The following is a 16,519-nucleotide window of genomic DNA, read 5'->3' as shown; positions in this document are numbered from 1 at the left end:
TTTTTTTTTTCTGGAGCCGTGATTTCCTCCCTGGGGTGGAAGGGGGTGAAGCCCAGCAAGGCTGTGGGTCTTTCCCTTTTTCTTTCCTCTTCCCTTTCCTTTTTCCTTCCCCTTGCCTATTTTTTTAAATGTTTTTACCGTTTAAAATGTTAATGAGGGGAATGAGCTTGCATCCAATGACGTGCATGTGTGAGGAGAGCGGGTTAGCGGCTGGGGGTGGTTAGGAGAGGTGCTGGGTGAAAACGCTATCACTTTTCAAAACACATTGCTTGGATTTTTTATTTTTTTTTCCTGGGCATTTGACTGAACAGTTTCTCAGCCTGCAAAAGTTTTTTTTCCAGAACTGTGCAGGCTCCCTCCCATCCCATTAGACCCTGATGGATTGGAGGTGCCCAGGGTTGATGCGCAGAGCAACCCTGAGCCCCTCAGCCCCTTGAGGGGGAGCCCAGCGAGGTGCCCGCCTGGGCACCTGGCCATCCTACCCCGCAGGGGGGCTGTGCTACACCATCCCCAAGGGCACAGCATCTCACAAGATGCAGCTGTAAAGTTTTCTGTCTACACTTGCCCAGCACAGAGCATTTCTTTGGTCCAAGGCAAGTCCCGATAAACAGCAAACTCCCACCCAAAGATCTCCAAAGTATCCCCTGCCCTTGATGAGACCTACAGATCTTCAGATCAACTCTGCTACCAACTCTGATCTACTTCAGACCAACTCTTACACCAGGGTTAGTCCACAATATCAGCTGGAAATGACACATTCTGTATTAAAGGACCCTTTACCTAGATGTTTTCTGTAATGTGCCCACATTAACTTCCCCAAGCTTTTCCCCAAATTATTTCAAGCAGCCCTCATCTGCTCATCTCCTGATTTCTCTAGTCTCCATGAGAAACCATTTAAATTAGACTCTTGGTGGACTTTTATTATTTCCATTCAAGTGTATAATGAAAATGCAGCTTTTTTGTCTTATAAATAGCACTTGTAAGAGAAACAGGAGAATTACAGGCATCTGTCACAGAGACAGAAGAGAAACCTAAGTTGCCAGGAAAGAGTTAAAAAGCATTAAATGGAGCCAACTCCCCAGTTTGACTCAGCACACTGGGTTAGGAAGCTGCACATGGTCAGAATATCTGATAAACTGAAAACTTCCAATTTCAGCCAAAGTACAGTATGAATTCAAATGAAAATTCTTTGTTTAATTTTCAGCAATTTCTTAAACCAGTGTCAGGTTCATATTTATAGAAAAGCTGATGCCTTTCACAAAACTGGGGGGGGGCTGTTGCTGTACTTCTGCTCTTGCATCTGGAGGAAAAACTTTAAATTCAAACCTAGTCTGTCTGCTTCAAAGCAGGAACTGGACCCTGTGTGCCCTTCAACCTGTGAGAGTACACTCATGTCATAGATATTTGGTGGGGTGCAGCTCTGTGATTACCCCTCAGTGAAGTACCTCCACCCCTATAAACACTTAACTGCATATTAAACCAGGCAGCAAGAGACTGGTTGTAAGGCTGCACAGAAAGGGCAGGCACTGAGGTCCTGGTCCCACTGGGGGATAGGCAGAGACCTAATGATGAAAGAAACCTGACTTCTAATGCAACCTCCTCCCTGGTTTTGTGTCAAAGTCCCTATCAAGTGTCCAAAGGATTTTAACGTTTCCTTAAGGTGTTCTGTGGTTTTTTAAATTAGAATTAATTAATAAAAATAATAATAAATTAAATACACACAAATCAATTAATTAAAATTAATTTTAAAATAAAAAAGAAAAATTACTTATGTGGAAACTTTTGCCACCCTTGACCCATATTTATGGGGCACATCTAGTTGATTGAAACTCCACTACTACAGCTGTCCCAGTCCTATATGTCCATAAGCCAAGCCTGAGCAGCCAGCGGTCTTGCTCACATAGACGTCTTGCAGAAGGTGTGGGCTGCATCCGTGCTGGCCATATCCATCACCTCGCTGAAGCACACCTTGCTCTGTCCCATCAGACATGGCTGCGCACATGCCCACAGCGTGCAGCTCGGCCCGGGCACCTGCAAGGCGAGGAGCGGGGTCTCAGCGCTAGCCCCTTTGGGATGCATCTGCTTGGGGGCACCCACTGTTCCCTTTTAGCGGGTGTAACTGGGCAGAAGAAAGCCATTAGATCTCAGAGCATCGTGTTTCTCCACCCTCTCCAAATTTCCCAAATCTCTCCACTTCCAGCTGAAAATCTGCAAAAGTTTTCAGCACGCTGGCTTTGCCATCTGTTACCGTATAGTTACTAACTCCAGAGCAGCACCAAGCCCTAAAGGCAGCATGGAGGCGGGTACCTTGACAAGCAGACTGACTTTTCCTTCAGGTGACACAAAAAGGAAACAAGGCTGCTTTGTCAATGAGATAGGAGAAAGACCAACAGCAGTTCCCCCCAAAATCCAGCCAAACCTGCCGGGAATCTAGGACTGTATTTTACTTGTTAAGGATTGTAGAAAGAGTTTTTATTTTATTCTAATAATGATTTTAATGATCTTTCCTTTGCTCTGCAATTGGTCTTTAGTTCTCATTAGGAGAAAATTTCCAGTTTAAGAGTAAAAATTTTAAATTCCCAAGCAGTCCAATGCTCATACTGAAAATTGGGTTGCGATATGTGATTTGCTTGGATATATAGGTGTCATGGTTTAACCCCAGCCAGCAACTAAGTACCACACAGCCACTCACTGACTTCACCCCCCACCCAGTGGGATGGGGGAGAAAATTGGGAAAAGAAGTAAAACTCATGGGTTGAGATAAGAACGGTTTAATAGAACAGAAAAGAAGAAACTAATAATGATAATGATAACACTAATAAAATTACAACAGTAATAATAAAAGGATTGGAATATACAAATGATGCGCGGTGCAATTGCTCACCGCCCACTGACTGACGCCCAGTTGGTCCCTGAGCAGCGATCCCCCTACTCCATTCCCCCCAGTTCCTATACTAAATGGGACATCACATGGTATGGAATACCCCTTTGGCCAGTTTGGGCCAGCTTCCCTGGCTGTGTCCTGTGCCAACTTCTTGTGCCCCTCCAGCCTTCTTGCTGGCTGGGCATCAGAAGTTGAAAAATCCTTGACTTTAGACTAAACATTACTTAGCAACAACTGAAAACATCAGCGTTATCAACATTCTTCTCATACCTAGTTGAAAAACATAGCACTGTACCAGCTACTAGGAAGACAATCAACTCTATCCCAGCTGAAACCAGGACAATAGGGATGGGAGATGTCATCTTACTAAGTTTATTTCATACTTTATGTGCTGTAAACTTGGTCCAATGCAAAGTTCAGCTTAGAGATCATCAGTGAAGTCCTGGATGTGGGTCACAATTCTGTTAGGTCCCCACCAACCCTACCCTACAGAATACGGTCATGAAGATGCTCCAACAGAGCTTGGCACCTGGATCCTTGGGTTTCTCATTTGGTTTCACCTCTAGGAGCAAAGCAGTTATGGAGAAGCAGTGCTGGAGAAGCTGTTTAAACACTACTAGCGGTTTATCAAACCGGAGAACATTTCCATTGCTGTCAGCTCTCAAAATTATATGTGCTCATTTTGAAACTCTTCCCTTTACTGATATTCATGGCAGCAATAGAAACTATATGCGGAAGATTTGCTTTCTTCCCTTGCCTAAACTTCGTACAGCGTTGCCCAGACAACTCCCCATTGCGTTTCAGGCTGAAGTAGCGATGGGGACTACATCGGGAAACATAGCAGGGTGACAAGGGACGGCAATTGCACGTATCTGAAGTGTCACATGGTGACCCATGCCATGGCAAAACCACCTCGTCTGGAGAGCAAGGAGCAAAGAAAGTGGAGGAGACCCCTTCTGTTGCGTCCACTCCCTATCCCTGATCCCTTCTCCAAAGTGTGGACTAATGTGGTGGTACCTGCGGCGGGACTCCAGCAGGGACAGGCGGGCATGCCTGCATGTCAGCGGCAGTAAGACAGGGCCAGTGCACCTGCATACAGCCCCGGGTGGGTTGGTGCTGTGTCCCCTTGCTGATGGCAGGGCTGGGCCTGGAAGGGTCTGCCACCTCTCCTCATGGGATGCAGCCCCCAGGATCATCTTCTCAGACTTTGCATGAGAGGTTACAGACTCTCACCTATGTATTTAAATAGCTCCTCCAGCAGGTGCCATTTACAGCGGGGGGAAAAGGCAGACCTGCACACCGTGAGGGTAAGCTGGGGTCACATACAGTTTTCCTGCAGAAGTATCGCAGGGAAGGATCTACAGCAGGCACCCTCGTGCTGCCCTTGCCTTCCCACCTTATAAACCTCTATCCTTTCCCTCTCCCCTTTCTTCTGTATCTGGTTTCTACTTGCTATCAGAGCAATCCTCAGATTTGCTCCCACACATCTGATCTCGCTGCCTCTCACACCCACTCTGATCCCTTCATGCCACCCGGCTCCTCTCCTGACTTATCCCTTTGCTTCCTCCGCCCACACAAACCCTGAGTCTTTCTCACCATCTCAGATGCTCAGCACATCCTCCCAGCTATCATCCTTGCTCTGCTGCTTTAAACCACTTCTCTCAGTCCTGAATCCAGTATCATGGTAGCCATACGGTATCAGGTTTTGTGCCTGAACATTATCCTTATAAGCCATGCACAAACTAGAAAATAAAGCTGGTTCTTATTATGGTCCTGGTTTTCTGTGCACACAGCACAGGAGGAGTTAAAGAAAGCAATACTCTTGGGGGAAGGATGGAGACACACTAAGGGCTTTTCAGTTTTATGCAGCCTTGTGAAAATATGGTGTAGAGCTGAAACTATAAATGCCCACTGAATACAGCATTGTGTGCTACTAACCCATACAAAAAAAAAAAAAAAGTGATTCTGTTCTCTCTCTCTTTTTGTTTAGATATTAAGAAGAGCAGACAAGAATGGTAAGACTGGTCACATGTCTTCCCCCCTCCCTTTGGAAAAAAACCCCATCCATAGTTGATTCAGCAGTTGAAGTCATGCTTTAAACATCCTAACAGGAAAACCAGCCATCCCTCATGTCATTTTATGTTTTCTACAGGTTCAATGCAATGTATTTTTTTATGCACTGATCCTCCCTACAGGTTCTTTAAAGGGCAGATCTTGTGCTTTCACAACGTGGCATGTTTGTCTGATTTGCACTTTGGGTACACGTGGGTGTTTTCTTAGTGACACTGTGTTCACAAGCAGGTTTGAAATACTTGTTAGTAGCTCCATCTTATTACTTTTTAAGAACACCATAGGCTAAATCCAGCAGACTTGTTTCCTACATTTTGCAGTTATGTATTGGTTTGTCATATCAGTAGGCAGAATAAAGCCTTGAATTCAACTCACATATTTATAACACAAAAGTAATGAGGTTTTTTTATTATGTTCTTGATTTAAAGTTTTGCCCTCATGCTACTGACTGATTTTCCTTCCCTTGTTTAAATTCAGTAACTTGGAGCATAGTACTGTAAGGCTTCACAAATGCTCCTATTTTGGCTGCAGCAGGGAAAGGTCCTTGCTGTAAGGGCCACAAGTGTAACCACTGGAATTTTTTGCTGGTATATATAGTCATGGTCTTGAACCCAACTTTAACTCCTTTTTCCATCTCAGAATTGCTGCACAATTTTGGACGAGTTACATTGTCAGGTTTGTGCCACATACCCCAGAAGAGAACTGAAGTCTCTGCTACTTCCCTGCATTACACAGAGTGTGAGATTTGGCATGCTCGAGGCTATGAAGAGCTTCTGTAGCTCTGCAGTTACCATAATAGTATTTATACTTAACTCAGATAACCAGAGTTAGATCTTGCAGGACGAGAAGGAAATACAAGCTCACAATTATTTAGCACAGTAATACCAAAGTACGGGAAGAAGAGAGACACAACTTCATGCAGAAGTACAAGCCAAACTTTGGTCTTTTCCTGAAAGCATTGAAGAGTGTCAAACCCACAGCTCCGACAGGTTTAACCCTGACAAGTAATTCCCACTGAATCCTCAGAAAACAGGTATTGTGCAGGTTTGATAAAGTGTACTCTCTGGTATTTAAAGGCATCATGGGTACTATTGGGAAAATCAGAGAGAATCACTTTCAAGGAAGAGCTGTTGGACAGTAAGGGGCTACCATACAGTTTGATGGTATAGCTGAGTCTGTCAAATAACTGTTTATCGTTGCTGAGAGGGCAATCCCACCCTAACAGCCCACCTCCGGCTGCATATTCTTGCCCCAGCTCATGTGCAGCAACCGGCACTTCCCATAAAACCAAGGCAGGCTCCTTTAGAGAGCTCAGGGACCACAAAACCCATCACTGTGAGGGGTTTTTGTTAGTGGGTTTTTTAATCTCCCTCAGTCAGCTTGCCAGTGGCTTGGAAGGGCAGTGATGGTGCAGGCTGGATCCCAAGGTGAGGGCTAGGATGAGGAGGAGAAGGACCTTCCCCTTCAGTGGCACTTTTCCAGCTCAGCTGTGTGCCAACCACAGCCAAGCTCTACTGGCATCCCCCACAGACCTCCTTGCCATGTTTGGAATAGATGTTTATGTGTCTGCTGTGAAGACTGATGAAAGTCAGAGCATGTGGTGCAGAGCAGCGGTTGTCATCCCCCCGGCGGGTCAAAAAGAGCCCCTGCAGCTTCATGTGCCTGCCCTGGACTTTGGGCTCATGCTCTGTCCCAGTCGTGGTGGATCCACGGCACTTCGGTGATCAGGAAGACTTCTAGTCCTCTGTGGGGTTACCCCACAGTTTATTATTGATACTTTGCTATTAAAATTGGGGAAACAGTTCACATGATCAGTGACAAACCTGCTTGTTCCAGAACAATGTGAAGCCATGTCGGCCCTAGAGACTTTGGTTGCTGAAGTTCATACCTATATATGGATCCTTTACCACATCTTATTGGGAGAAAAGTGGCTAAGGTCAGCCACGGTAGTTCTATTAATTTAAGTCCATGAGCTTGAAATGGTTTCAGCTCTTACGTGCTTAATTGTGTTTGCTCAACCATCAGTTGCCCGTGGGACTTCCACTTTGCTAATCTAGCACTGCACAAGCTCATGCCACATTTATAAGGAGGAGATTTGTTTTAGGGCTGGGATGTTAAGTACCTTCTCAGAAAGTGAACACTCATCTAAAATGCTTACACTGTTGTCTACACAGATTATTAGCTTTTGTTAATGACTCAGATAGTTACACTTTCAGTGTCACCTTTCTGTGCTGCGGAAAACCGAGGACTGGCTTACAGTAACAAATGCTACATTACTGTCCATGACACGCTCCTGTTAACCCATACACTTTTAATAGGACTCTCTCAGAGCTGCCATATTCATTCTCTGTGAGATTAAAATATCCCCCCAAAATTTATCATCAAAAACATTACTAGGTACTTGCTTGACAGCAAAAAAATGGATCAAGCTGGTAAATAGCAGTGTTATAGGAGATAGCATTCTTGCTATGAATTTAGGGACTGTGGGACTTCAGGTTAGCCTTCCACAAGGAAAGACGGCTATTCTTGCAAGACAATATAAAATAAGAGATCAAAAGAGCCAAGAAATCCTGCTGAATTGCTGTTACTCAAAAATATTCCAAGGATTCATGACAGCTGGGTTTAACTGAAAAACTCCTCTACCAAACGGTCATTCCCCTTTTTGAAAGAAGCTGTACAAATGTTGTTTCTTTTGGGGTGGTGGCTTCTTTCTTTGCTAGCCCAGGTACATATATCATTCTGTTACCCTCCTGTTTCTAGAAATATCAGCTATGCACAGCTTTCACAAGAGGATCAGCTTCATAAACTCTTATCTATAGCTCTTATTTCATGGCTGAGCAGCTCCGCTCCATATGGAGCAGATCCACACTCCTCCCATAACTGAAAAGGTCGTGTGATTTTCTTAGAGGGAGAACAAGGCATAGGGAAGGAATATCTCATTTCTAAGAAATATATGGTTCATAATATTGACAAAAGCAACAGAAAACCCTGAGGGAAGAAAAGCAATTTCATAAAGGTGAGATGTTGCACATTGACCTTTTTGGAAAGGAGAAGTTTCGGGTCTGCATGTCAAAATGAAGTTTTGGTCAGGTTTGCTTTACAAAACTCCATACATTCAAAGGAAAGCTAATTTGGAAAAATTCTAGCTGAAAGGAAAGTTCTTCATTTATTTCATTCCTTTTGCTATTTAAACCAGAATCAAACTCATTAGATTCCTCTCAAAAAATAGAATCTTGTCCCTAGACAGCAGAGACAAGTAATACGGAAAACTGGGACTGCCAAATGCAGTCTTTCCTAATCAACATCATTTTTTATCTCCTTCATCTCACAGGCAGCACTGGTTGTTCCACGCACATGTGACTGCAGCACCTATATGTGCTTATCCTCCTGCTTGTCTGCATGAGGTGTTTCTCTTACCTTCTGATATGCTGAGGGACATGGGGCACCCCATTAGACTTGCAGTGATTTGCAATTGAGTGAAACAATATCAGTTGTTGGTAAAGGTCACCCTAAGGCCTCTCCTGACCATGCAGCTTTGACATGTGTCCTATTAGTATAGCCTCATGCTATAATTCCCTCCTGTTAGCACAGGAACAGATCCAATCACAAACAGTCTGACTGTCAAAATGGAGAAGAAAAAAAAGCAATAATCTGCTGAGAATGCAACTCTTGATCTTGCAAGAGTAGCAGTCTTCTTTCAGCTGTGGCAAGGTGCTTCAACACCGATGGTTCAACACTGACCAGAATTGGGGAGTACCACCAAATAACTGGAGAGCACTGCCCTGCCTTTGCCTGCATCATGGTGGGGGTCATTTCTCTTCCCATCTTCCTGTAGGAGAAGAGGGCTGCTCTTCCCTTTCTACTTTAGCATCTCCAGCTTTTTCTTGAGGGGAGCCTGGCTGCTTCAGGTCTATTCCCTTACGAAGGTGGAAATGAATGACTCTGAGCCCAGCAGCACGCCTTCCTGGCTGTGGGCTGCTGAGCACACATCCCAGCACCATAACCACCCTTAAAGGCGTGAGCTTCCTCTCCTGCCTTGACATGGCATGCCTTAGCATTTAAAACACCCCTTAGGGAACATGGCATGCCTTGGCATTTAAAACTCCCTTCAGCACTTTTCAGTGTGGAAATGGCCATCCAGTTAAACCTGGAGGGAGGAGAGAGCGACCCCCAGCCATGTCCTCCAGAAGGAGAACCTTTGAGCCGTCTCAAGTTTAGAACTGGTATTTGATTATGGCCTTGTTCCAGAATTACAGCTTCTGCCCCCAAACCCTTGGATCAGCTCCAAGCAGGAGTTAACTAAAAAGGGCAGCTCTAATATGACAGGTTTAGAAAAGAAAGTCTATGTATAGATGCTGTCATTGATTTGCAAATACAAGTCAGTTGTTATGAAAAAGCACTGAGTATAAGCTATATCTCATTCTTAAAGCTCCTAAGAGGAAGATATTTGAAAACACTGTAGGTAATATCTGCTATAGTAGCAGAGACTTTCCAAAGAAAAAAAAGCCTTAACTGTAAGGAGCACAGTAAACAGTATGCTGCTGCAGGCAGTCAAGAATGACTGCAACCAAATAAGGGGAAATTAAAAAATTGACTAAACAAAGCAAGACTAAACCTCCAGAGGTGGCCAAACCTGAATATCAAACACCCAGAACAGACCAGCAACAAAATACTATTAATGCCAGAATGAGGACATTTGTTTGGTTTCATTTTTTTCTCTGACATTTCAAACAAGCACTCACTGAAAGCTCCTGCCCCCCCCCCCCCCCCGCAAAAAAAAGGTGGGTTTTATAATTTCATTGAACTAGAATCTGTAAAATGACAAATACAGTCAGATGAGACTAATCTTCTGTCATATGTCTTCGTTCAGCACCCCCTGATGTCCATGATACAGAGCAGGGACATCACACTTTTAAATGTAGAATGCTAAAACTGTATAGCATGATAATACTAACAGTATCTTCTGTCTTGCCTTTAACATAAGAAATTATATAGGAAAAGTCCCCCAGTGCCTTCTGTAAAACACACGGCACTCCAGCAGTAGCAAAATTGTTGTTGATTGCAGTGGCCTGGGGATTTCAGACCAGCTCTAAAACCGTGCGCCCATTAGCCCAACAAAAAGCTGCAGGTCATAAATAAAGGACTCTTTAAAATAAGGCAACAGAGTGCAGCAGTAGCATCCTATAGCTTCCACTGGTGTCAGTGTCCAAATAGACTGATGCACAGAGCATACACATTTACATCACCTGACAAAATTTCCACAGAATAACCAAAAAGCCACCAAGATGCACCTGTACAATGATCAAGAGGAAAACTCACAACGCTCACTCTAGAGTCAGTTTTGCAGAGACCACAATAGATGTTTTCATATTCATTATTTATTGACAGTGCCACCGCAGGACAAACATTGACTATGCAGGAGAGTCTTCTACCAGCTGTGTCTGCTCATGTGTCTCCAGGTGAACTCTGGCAGGGCAATAGTTGCCTCACTGCAGCAGTCCTCAGATGGTGACTTCTCAGTGGCTCTAGCTTGTAGCCCGGAGTGCTGATTTAAGCCATCCCAGAGGACTGAGTGACTATGCCTGGGAGAGGCAGGGGAAGCACCTCAGGAAGGGGATCTCCTGAATCACCCTAATGTGAACCATCAGAGTTGGCCTGGAGGCTCTCTGAAGATCACCACTTATGGGACTAAACTTTTTTCCGAGAAAAGTTTTTGAGTTACACCAAAGCAAAGCATGCCAAGTCCCCAATTTCAGCATTTTTTCCTTGGCCAGTATCTCCTAATCGGAGTCCACAATGTCTTGGCATCTCATGAGGTCTTCAGCTAGTCCATAGACTTGCCCCCAGCAGTGCTGTGCAGTGGCAGCTGCAGCAGTGTGTGGGCTCTCTGCTCCGTACACATCGACTGGCCAGATATGTCACAGTGTGACAGGGTGACCCAACTTGTGTGCCCTTCCTTGAGAAAAACAGCTATGTGCAGGAATCGCTTGGGGAAGTTCTATGCACCATGATACGCAGAAGGGCCAGGTCTTAACATCATAGTGGCCACGTTGGAGCTATGCATGTACTGGATGACTTTACAGAACATATATTCCGAATGGGAGCCAGAGCACAGAAATTCTCCGAACTGCAGCGTTGCTGATTTGAGCTCCCAAATTATTCAATCAGTACTGGTAAAATGAATTTGTAAGGCAAAACCTTTGTAGACCAGCCTCCAGGGACTCTCGTGACGCTGCTGATTGCTTCCTGACCATCTGGATCTATTGCAGACACCACCCTGGCTCCTGTTTCAGAGCCCAGGCTCTGCCTGTGGTGGGATTCCCCATCCGACCTCCCTGGGTCCTTCAGGTGCTGCAGGGCTGGACTCTATGCTCTAGATTCCAAACGTTATTATTTCTATAAAGACAGAATTCCTACTTTTAAGCCTAAACCCTCTCCCTGTTAGCTTAGTCCCCTTGAGACCACTTGGTTACATGTGCTAAGGTTTTCCAGCATAAGAGCTGGAATAATGGTTCAAAACCATTATTTCTGGTTATATCAACGCTCAGTACAGATCAGAGTCAATGAAAGCTTAGTGCATTTGCCCAGAACCTTTAAAGCTTCAGCCTATGTCTGTGCTTTTTCTTATGCAACCCCTTATGCCTGGGACCTGGTGGATATTGTCAGCATACTCTTTGGCACACTGAAATTTATTATTTTGGCAGCTCTTCCATGGTCTGATTCCAGCTTATGTGCCATATGCCAATAAATCCATTTTTTTTCAACTTTTGCATCTGGTTCAGTCCATCCGTGTATGTTGCTATGTGTGTGTCCCCACTATCTCATTTTCTCTGTGTATAGGGCAATATCTTTTAGCGCTTAAGTGCTCTGATCCAAGCCTTTTACAGCAGGGATGGACTATCAGTGTCTTCCAGAAAGGCAAGTCACACAGCAGGTCCCCAGGAGCAGGTGAGCTGGGAGGAGGACCACGTTTATGCTGCCTTCCCACTGTATTTGCTTCAGCCATGCAGGGGAGTGTGGCCTGAGTGAGGCACTTTAAGGTTTTAAGTTCTTCAAAGGCAGAAAGATTTCAAAAAGGCATAAAGGGGTGTCACAACTCCCGCAAGGGATTTAGGAAGTCAGCTCCCACTGAGAACTGTGAGGGCCTGGATGGGGCTGTGGTTTTGGCCCTTGCCTTTCCCATGGCAGAAGTGACAGCTTCATTTTGAGCACTGTCATTTCCTAGTCCCTGTTGTACCTTCCTGGAGAATAAATACTTTCTGCTGCAGGGGATTTTTCCATTTATTGGTTTCACTTGTTGTTATCTCTTCTTCTTTTGCTAATTTTTGCCCTACAAGGGCAGAAGACTGTGCTTGTAGAGCCCCAGACTCTAAATAACCCGACTGCCCTGGCAGTGTGCACGTTGCTAGTCTGGAGGCAGGCTGGGCACCATCTGGTCGGGCTGGGACAGTGCCATGGGCTCTGCTTTCCAAATCCCATCCCGCCAGGGTGAACCCCAGGATGAGCTTTAGCCCAGTGGGGTTGTTCCCTCCAATTGCCGTAAGCTCTTCCATGTGGCTCTTCCAATCGCCGTAAGTCCCAGGGCTGCCATTCAGCCATACGAGCTCCATCTGATGTGGCTCCTGCTATGGAAAGACTGCTTTGGTGGTCCTCTGAGGCACCCACAGGCATGTTTAACTGCTAGAAAAGGCTCACAGTCCTAACAAGAAGCCCGAAATAGGTGGGAGTGGAAGCTGTTTTGTTGCCCTCCAGCATTTGCTGGCACCTCTGCGAGACATCCTGCTCCTCTACATCACCGTAACTTCCTTCACTGGCTGCGGACTCACCATCTGAGATCGTCTTCGGGCACGTAGACTCCAAATATATACGTGCCCTTGTCCATTATTTGCTTGGTGTCTTTTCACTCACTGAAGTCATCTTTCAGCTCAAAAAGAGAGTATGTGTATGGCTTTCCCTCATCAGATATGCAGTTGTCTGTTGAAGTCAAGCTATCTGAAATGCGTCCTGGAGATTACTAGTGTTTCTGGAATGGACTGGCTGGGGGATATCACTTGGTCTTTTAGACATAAAAACATCTATTCAATAGAGAGGTGAATTTTACTGAAATAAATGTAAGAATACAGTTGTAACCTGAAGGAAGGCTCCCCTAAAGCACCATGTAAATATATTTCTAAACTTGCACGTGCAACATGGGGAGATACATTTTATTGTTTATATTTTTGTCTGCCAGTCAGGAGTGTTTTGGCTCTAAGGAGGATGGGCAACTGTGCCCATTTTTGAAGAAACCCTGCTTTTGAAAGACATCAGAGAAGATACACAAAAGTAAGCAAGGCTTGCAAAACAGCTTCTTTGAGATAACGTTGCCAAGGCAAACGCTGCTGAAGGTTGATTTGTCTGAGGGATGCGTGGCTTCAGAGAAGTTTGTCTTTTGTGAATCATCCACCCCCTGTCGCTTTGCCAGTGATGAGGATAGAAGCATCTATAATAGATGTTTCTGCTCAGTTGCTCCGAAGCACTTAAACCAGACAGTATTTATCTGGGCACAGCAACGTGTGCCCCAGGGAAGTGGTGCTGAGGATACGTAACACAGCCTTTACACTAAAAGCCATTTGTGACACCTGAAAAAAAAACTGGCTAGGCAAACATGTCTTCAATCAAATGGCACAAGGAGCACTTGTTAGGGGTTGGGTCTGAGCTTCACCTGAGCACTGAGGAAGCGCAGGGGTGGCCTGGGCCACCAGTGGCTGAGTCCCTGGCTGCACTAGCGAAACAGCTACACTCATACAAAATCAGAGACATGTCCCGGAGAATCAAAGCTTTTTTCAGTAAATGTAACTGTATGAAGTCTGCAAGTAACCTAACAGGTACAAACCTGCTTGGGTTTTGCCAGCAACAAGTTCAGTGATGTGTCAGTCAATGTCAATAAAGTCCAAAGTGTTATTGAGAATAAATAGCAATGAAGCAAAAGGCAATGTCTGCTCTTGGATGATAAAATACAAAGAAAATAGCTAAAGTGCCCAATCTGGCTGTTGACAGACCATTGATTTTCTGGATTGATCTAAAGCCAATGATCCTGAAGAACAGAGATAAACAGACAGATGTTTCAGGTTTTGTGTCACACCTAGACTGTTCTTTGAGTAAACTCATAATATGTTTATCTCAGGGAAGCTGTCAAAAATCACTAGTTTCTTGAGTATGTGTATAACTTATATGCAAATCACCCTTCCCAGCAAAGGCTAAAGCTGAAAAGGCAGTTTGATTAAACAATCACTTGTATCTGTACAAGCCAAAGGAAGCATAGCTGTGAAAAGAAGCCTGTTTCAACACACTTAATATTTGATATTCCTTCTCTGTAACCAGTGCCAAACGGCAGATGTATTTCGAATCTCAATTAGGTAATCATGGCAGCTCTGTCAAAGACAATTGCCTACCTTCAACACAGTATTGTGCCATCTTGGTTTTTAGCTCTTGCAGATCTTGACATTTTATTTTGATCATAACGATGATTATCTCCAGCTACAATCTGTCTTTTCATATTAAACATTTCAAAATGTTTTTGTTGAAGCAGACTTTTAATTTGTACAATTTTGAAACCTCTTGATGATTACATATTTGAAGACATATATTCAAGTCAAAGAAATTATGAGATAATAGCAAGTAAAAGAGTGAGGAAACATCTCAGCTCTGCTCTTCAAATCTGCATGCCATAGTACAGCATGTAGTCACAGGATTCAGATACTGCCTTTATAATAGGTTCTTCACCACTATAAAATTAGGCCACGATATGTTGTAGATTAGTCTGGTGCTTAGGACATCTTAGTCTTATCCTCTACAGTTGTTCAGTGCCCTATGAGCGATTCAGTATGTTACTGAAGGAAGAGAATGACACATGTGAACTTAAACCTAGTGCTACCCAAAACAGAGTTATGAAGTGTTAGGCTTTGAAAATATTCTTTATGCTTCATGCAAAGGCTCAATCAGTTTAAATAAATTATTATTTAGCTACCATTTAACCATTCAAACGTCTTCTAAATAAAAGCAAAAGGTGGATCTTCTTTCTTTGGCTTTTTTTTTTTTTTTGCTGATTATCAGTCTTGCATTTAAAGCTTACTGCACTAGTCAAAGAGGAACAAATTGCCCTGTTTTAAGGAAGTTACCGATTTGCCTCATCCTGACCCATGCACTTCTTCTGAAGTCGTGCCTGTACAGCAAAGAAAAAAGGACTGTTGTTCTTCAGGACAGAAGCAAATAGCTGTTGCCGAGGGATCTGTGATGAAATCTCGTGGACTTCTGTGAGGTCAGCTTTCCATTTACAAACTTCTTTCTTTCATTTTTTTAACATCCTGCTGACAAGCATTTGTTGGTTTCTCAGATCACCTTCTATACAATGTCATTCAAAGCCCCATCCAGGCTCTAGGTCATTTCAGCATGCAGAATTATTTTATATATCTTCCTTTAATTGGTTCCTTCTCCTCAGTCTTGAATCATATACTCAGGAAAAAATCACTTGTGCTGACTGTCATATGCTGTTTAAATAGTCACTGTGATATGATTAGAGGCCAGAGTTAAAGTCCAATGCTCCTTGCACCCCAGAGTCCTGCTTTCCAAAACAGACAATAGCCTAAGTCTGCCACTTCTGTCACTGCAGCCACAGCCACACTGGGGTGGGACAGGCTGTCCAAATTGCGGCACATTTTATCCATTTCTGATGTCACCAATAAAAAAAAAAAAGCATGCAAAATCTGCAGTATAGCAGCTTCTCTGGGGTTATCAGACACGCGTAAGTGAGGTGGGATGCAAGTACAATCCTTTCTTCAGTGAAATGCTCTAGTAGTTATTGGAATACCCTTTAGAAAGCATTGATGGCTGTGCAGAGTTCAATCTGACAAAAGGAGGATAGAGCCTCAATCTGAAGTGGTAACATCCTGAAAATACCAGATTAATTAATCTGTTCAATACATCTCATCTCAAGGATTTTCCCTCATGTAGTCAAGGACTTGCTATAATTAAAGCTAACTTACGAAACAGATGAAACAGACTCCACTAAATAATGTAGTAGCGATTGTAATAAGGACTTTCTCCTCTTGAATTAATGTACATTCCGTTACTGTTCTTCTAAATGTTATCATACGGTACTTCCCCTTCCTCTGAGTCCCATTAGTCCTGCAGACTCTTTCTAACTACACGGACATGTTATTGGTGATGATCAGGACCCACGTGGTGATGGTTGGTTTTGTCTCAAACAATGAGAACAGTGGACACTTAGGAAAAAAAGTCAACTTCTTGATAGTTGGGCTTCATTGTATATTAAATGGTCAATTCAAACTCCATCTGAAAATCCATCTGCAGATTTTTACTGACCTCTGATATATGTCCAAACCAGTTTTCTCATTCCTATATTTTGGTGTACTCTCCAGATGAATTACATGCTGGCAAATAGAAATTTATTGTTTTCTATGCCGACCAAGAAAATGAGCTGAAATTCTTTCCAGTGGAAGAGGACACAAAGCTGACTTCCTATTGCATGAAAGTCAATTTTTTAAATAATTTATTTAGTTAATTACA

General features: G+C 43.7%; 1 protein-coding gene across 1 annotated transcript in view; it reads left to right on the top strand.

The window, feature by feature from the left end:
* The first annotated feature begins 4,880 nt into the window (after positions 1-4,880).
* The window catches only part of NECAB1 (N-terminal EF-hand calcium binding protein 1), a 66,004-nt gene continuing 54,365 nt past the window's right edge, over positions 4,881-16,519 (top strand). Inside the window, exon 1 of the mRNA XM_010562002.1 lies at positions 4,881-4,899. The gene's annotated coding sequence lies outside the window, so the exon portion shown is untranslated. The remainder of the gene's footprint in view (positions 4,900-16,519) is intronic.

This window comes from Haliaeetus leucocephalus, unplaced genomic scaffold (assembly GCF_000737465.1).
Source record: "Haliaeetus leucocephalus isolate CR32 unplaced genomic scaffold, Haliaeetus_leucocephalus-4.0 Scaffold152, whole genome shotgun sequence".
Classification (NCBI taxonomy): domain Eukaryota; kingdom Metazoa; phylum Chordata; class Aves; order Accipitriformes; family Accipitridae; genus Haliaeetus; species Haliaeetus leucocephalus.
Note: the sequence above shows the minus strand (reverse complement) of the source record. Positions and strands in the feature narration are given on the sequence as shown.